The sequence below is a fragment of the Mesocricetus auratus genome, unplaced genomic scaffold (assembly GCF_017639785.1).
Source record: "Mesocricetus auratus isolate SY011 unplaced genomic scaffold, BCM_Maur_2.0 Super-Scaffold_100025, whole genome shotgun sequence".
NCBI classification, from domain to species: domain Eukaryota; kingdom Metazoa; phylum Chordata; class Mammalia; order Rodentia; family Cricetidae; genus Mesocricetus; species Mesocricetus auratus.
The window spans coordinates 23,983,563-23,989,562 of record NW_024429206.1 but is presented as its reverse complement, the minus strand read 5'-3'; positions in this window follow the sequence as shown (position 1 = coordinate 23,989,562).

Genomic DNA, 6,000 nt, shown 5'->3' with positions numbered 1-6,000 from the left:
CACTTCCCACCTACCAAATTAGCTGGAAAAATAAAAGAGAATTGAGCAGTTGCTGTTAGTATCCTGCTCTTGAGGAGATTGGCTTTGGTGATCTGTCACTAGCAGCCTCTCCTTCCCATCTCAGGGAGCCCTGGCTGATGAGAGGCTCGGGACATTATTAACGCCACTTTGCGGAAGAGGCTGCACACTCAGACTAATGCCTTATGGCATTCGTTGCCTTCCTGGGGCTCCAAGGATGGAGAGAATGTCCTGAAATAGCAACTCTGAGCTGGTTGTCAAGGCAACAGGATCCATCAGGAGGTACTGTCAGGTGCTGTACTTAGCGTTGTGGAGGGATGGGCTGAAAGAAATTGCAAATGTAGACTTTACCCTCCATGAGCCTACATTCTGGGGAAGACAAGGGTTTGCCTGTGACTCTATTATGACCACATTTCCTTACCCAGGGAGCATCAGGGCACAGGTGTAGGCAGATATTAACTAGTGTTAATTAGATGCAGTCAGGTGCATAAGGACAGATAATTTCGCAAAGCACACTGGGTAAAGCAAAGTTAAACATTGCTGGACGGCTCTGTGTCTTTAATGAGTTTCTCTAAATGGTGAGAGTCAACACTACATTTCCCTGAATTATTTGATCGTAGAATGATTGTGAGGCTGGCCAAATAGCTCTGTCGTTAAAGCACTTGCTTTGCAAGTGTGAGGAGCTGAGTTCGATCCCCAAGGCCTATGTAAAAGAACAACAAACGAACAAACAAATCAAAAACAAACAAACCAAAAAACCCCAAACCAAACAGCCAACAAACAAACAAAAACAGGTATGGCGGTGCACACTTGCATTAGGAAGGCAGAGAAAGGCAAATCCCTGGGGCTTATTGTCAGTCAGTTCTGCTTACTTAGCAAGTCTTGGGCCATTGAGAGAACTTGCTTCAAAACAAACAAGCAAACAAAGCGGATGGCACTGAGGAAAGACACTTGAGGCTGTCCTCTGGCCTCCGTGTGCGTTGGCACGTACGTATTCGCATGCCCTCACAATCATGCACACACATATGCACTCACACAAAACTTGTGCACAGCGTATTTCAGAGGATTAAGGGGACTACAGAATGATTTGGGGATCCTAAATTGGGGCATTTTTTCAAAGCAGTGAAGAGCTGAGTTCTTACTAGAATTGTGGGAGAGCCAGGAGCACCACGGGATCCAGTTGTCAAGGTTAGTGTTGACTCAGAAAAGTGCGGGCCTTCTGGGAGAGGGAGCCAAGCCTTGCCTTCCAAACTTTGACTAGGTGGTGAGAATGGAAAAGTCACTCTTTGTAGGTTGTGGTTGGTTCTTCCTCTGAGAGGGAGGGAGCAGGAAAGAAGGGGGAAGGAATTCCATACTGGACACTAAAAGGACGCTTATGGTTCAATATTTTATATCTGTATTAGTGGTTCCGGTTCTTCCAGAGGACCCGAGTTCATTTACCCAGCCCCATCATGGTGGGCAGAGTATATAATTCCTGGCAGAGGGCTTGCATGCCATGAACACTCACTCATCACACGGTGATAGACTAGGACACAGAGTTGGCATGGAACCAGAGCTGGTGTAACCTTCACTGCTCTTGGGGACCAACTTCCACTAGGCAGGCCCCACTCTCTAAAGGCTCCCCAGCCTCCAAAGCAGTGCTACAAGAGGGAGACTCAGTGTACAGGGTAGGAAGCTCCTGGGGGACAGTATCTCATTGGATTCTGCCAAGAATCAGAGAAGGGAAACCTGTTCTGTGATGTTCTTGCTTCAGAGTGAAAGACCCCAGGCGGGGGACTTTCACGGGAGGGAGACCCGAACCCAAGGAACACCGAGGCCACGAGCTTGGATGCAAACAGCAAGAGGCTTTATTGATAATACACGGGTACCCGGGGCGTCTCAGTCTCGGGAACTGAGAGCCCCGAGCTGGGGACTCAGGGGTTCTTTTATAGCAAAAAGCGCAGTACAGAAGCGAGAAGCCTAGTTACGGGACCCTGATTGGGCAATTTAAATGAGGCGGGGGCTCAGAACGAGATTTCTCTCATCTGGACAGAGAGGCAATTAAGGTTTCTCTCATCTGGACAGAGAGGCAATTAAGGTTTCTCTCAGAACTCAATTCTCGGCCTTGGCCCTATCTGAAGAACAAAGGTTTCTGTGCCTGCCCAATCTTTCTGGGCTGGCTGTGCAGACCATAGACACCTGGGCCCCTATCTGGACAGAGATAGTAGTGACTATGCAGCTGTAAAGACCTTGAGCTGAGCTTCCTTCTGATCAAAAAAATGACTATTCGGCTGAGCTGTGGGGGAAAGGAATTTTCCATAGGCCTCAGCCACCTGTGCTGGGCCGGGGTCTTTCATTCCCCCATTGCTCTTGTAACTGAATGAAATCTTTCATTCAGAGGTTTCTGCCATCTCGAAATCCCTTTGCTTTAGCTGCTGGTATTGCTGAGTCAAAACCAGTGATTGTACAATTGATAACCTTTCCTTTATAAACTGGATTAATCTGTTTAAGATGCATGGCCCGAACATCAGAATCAGCAATATAATGATCAGGGGTCCCATAATGGTGGATATGAGAGTCGAATACCAAGGGGACCTGTTATACCAATTCTGAAACCATCCCTGTTGGGACTCAATTAATTGGTGGTACTTTTGGTGTCTTTCTTTTATTTTAGCCAGGTTATCTCTTACCACTCCGGTATGGTCTGCGTAAAAGCAGCATTCTTCTTTAAGGGCCGCACAAATTCCCCCTTGCTGTAAAAATAAGAGGTCTAGTCCCCTTCTGTTTTGGAGGGCTACTTCTGCCAGGGAGGACAGAGACTTCTCCAGGGCAGCGACAGATTCCTCTAAAGACCGAATATCTGCACGCATTACTTGTTGTAGGAGTTGGAACTGTTTAGTTTCCTGCAGTGCGGCAGTTCCGGTTCCTATTCCTGCTGCTATGCCTCCCATGGTTAGTCCTCCTAGTAGGATGGCAGTAGTGATGGAGATAGGTTCCCTCTTAATGCGGCCAGTACTTATCATGTCATAGTCAGAGGGGTGGTAAATTACCTTAGGCCATAATTCAATCAGAACACAATAGTCAACGGTGGCACCTAGTACCGTGGTGGAGACACAAGGGGTTAATCCAGTGTTGCATGCCCAATATGTCCCATTGGGGGCTATCAAGTAGCGGCCACTTTGGGGCAAAGGCTCAGTGGCATTGCATAGTCCTTGATGCGTGGTGGGGACATTACCTATACATAGCCCCTTTCCAGACACTTCTGAGATGGTCAATTTATGTTGCATGGCTGTCCCACAAAGAGCCTCGGCTGTGGCCTGATTTGTATATTCGCCCATAACCGCTAAGCCTTCATAATAGGGAGGTTGCGGAGTCAGACAAAGCCAGCATTCCTTAGTCTTATCTGGGCGAGTTAAATTCAGAGTGGCATATGTCCCTTGGATCAGGGCTAATATTCTATTTCCCGTGCCTTTAAGGGGGGGGGGACCTGAGGTGGGTTTGGGAGTGCTTCCTAGGGAGAAGTGCTGGAGCGGCTGTGGTTCTGGGCAGGGTCATGGGCCTGGTATCAGCCTTGGGCAGAGTAGGCTAGGCTGCTTTTGATCAGCAAGGACCTGATTAGGGCCTATGGCCTGTGGATTAACCGGAGCCACCTTACATCTGATTGTAAAGATTACCCCTTGTCTGGCCCGTACAGATACCAACGCAAACCCCAAGTATACCCAGTCTGCCAGTCCGGGGCTTGCTTTCCCTGCGCAGTGAAGGAAATGGCAAGAGGCCTACCTATCATTCCAGATTGTCCTTTGTCCCAGCCTCTGCGTACCTGTATTTTATCCCAGGATGAGGATGGCCTCCAATATGCGTCCCCTGTAGTCTCGCACTCCCAAGCTGCACAGAAAAAGTAGTCATATCCCCACATTTCTGGGCCTGTTGCCAGGCATGCCCATCTCGGGGGTGGACATAGAAGTCCTTTGAACTTAGCTGCTCTCTGGCTCTTTGATCAACACACCCGGGGGTGGTTTCTCTGGAGTCCATGAGTGCACGTCGACGTCTGTAAAAGTGGGAACCACTGGCGCATGCCTTTGGGTGGCAATGGGGAATGTCCTAAGTGTCCAACCCTGCTACCAAATCACAAAATTCAGGCCATAGAGTAGGCCACCATGTCCCAAGTGCATGTGGTTCCGTGACAGCATAAATGACCTCCCCCACTTGGGAGAGAACCTCCCAGGTTAATTTATAAACGGTATGGGGACTGGAGGCCACACCAGTGTCTGATTTTATGAGGAGGGCTATTAGCAGGAGGGAGAGGAGCGGGTAAGTTTTATTTTTAGAGGATTTTGAGTGCGCTGAGCCTTTCATCCTGGGTCCGGATCCTCAGGGAAGGCAGCTTTTACGTGCCAGGCATGTATCCAAGCAGCAATCCCGTCCACCTTGAGAGCAGTAGGGATGGTCAACAGGACCGTGTATGGTCCCTTCCAGCGAGGTTCAAGGTTCTTAGCCTGGTGGCGCCGGACCCAAACGCTGTCTCCCACGTAATAGGAGTGGGGGGACAATAGGGTGTCTCCTCTGGTCTGGGTAGGCTTGGGCCAGAGGCTTCCAGACTTCCTGCTGAACCAGCTGGAGTGCCTGCAGGTGAGCTTGAAGAGAGGGGGAATTGGCATAGTCAGAAATATCTTGGTCAAAGAACTGAACAAAGGGAATGGTGGTTCCATGTAAAATCTCAAAAGGGGTGAGGCCATGGGGGCCCGGTGTATTCTGGGCACAATAGAGGGCAAGGGGGAGCAAGAGGACCCAGTCTTTAGTGCCAGCTGCCAGCGATAATTTAGTTATAGTCTCCTTAATGGTTCTATTTATTTGTTCTACCTGTCCTGAGCTTTGGGGTCAGTAAGCACAATGTAATCTCCAATTAATCCCCAACAAGGTGGCCACAGACTGACTTACCTGAGAAACAAAGGCAGGCCCGTTGTCTGTCCCCAATACCTGTGGCATTCCGTAACGGGGGAAGATTTCTTCAAGAAGTTTCTTGGTGACCACCTTTGCCGTCTCGTGCTTGGTGGGGTAGGCTTCAGTCCATCCCGAGAAGGTGTTAGCAAAAACCAGGAGATCTGTGAAATCTATTTCCCAGTGCACCCCAGGCCGGTGCCCCCGAGCTCGGGTCCCCATGGATAGCTTTAGCCTGGTCGCATTTACGTGGGCGCAGGCGTCACATCGCTCAGTCACTTGCTTTAGTATTTTCCCAACAGGTGGCGGGTATTTTCTTCCCGGGCTAATAGTTCTCGCATTTTCCTGGAGCTCAAATGAGTGAGTTTGTGTAGGCTGTTAACCAGATATCTAGTCATTAGGCGGGGAAGGACAGTTTTCCCTTGATAGGTCCAGAGACCATCATGTACTCGGGTCGCCCCCAGTCTTTTCATGGCCTTGATGTCTTTTATCTTATAGTCCCAAGACGGGGAGGTCTTCTCGGAAGCCTCATTAGTTACAGGGACTACAGCTGCCTGGAGGAGGTGACTGCTGCTTTTCATGGCCAGGGCAGCCTCCCGGGCGGCCAGGTCTGCCCTCCGGTTTCCCCGGGCGACTGGACTGTCACCTTTCTGATGCCCTGGGCAATGTATAATACTGAGGGCGGTTGGCAAGTGCAGAGCCTCTAAGAGGGCCAGGATTTCCTTTTGTTTTTAATGTCTTTGCCCTCTGAGGTCAATAGCCCCCTTCGCCTATAAATTTCACCATGGATGTGAGCGGTGGCAAAAGCATAGCGGCTGTCTGTGTAGACAGTGAGTTTCTTACCTTCTGCCAGTCTCAGGGCCTGTGTCAAGGCAATCAGTTCTGCTCGTTGGGCTGATGTTCCTGGCGGCAAGGCCTCGGCCCAAATTGTTTCTGACTCAGTTGTCAATGCAGCACCGGCTTTCTGCTCTCCTTGATGTACAAAGCTGCTTCCGTCCGTGAACCAGACAAGGTCAGGGTTGGGAAGGGGTTGATCCGTGAGGTCAGCTCTCGTCCCATGGACCT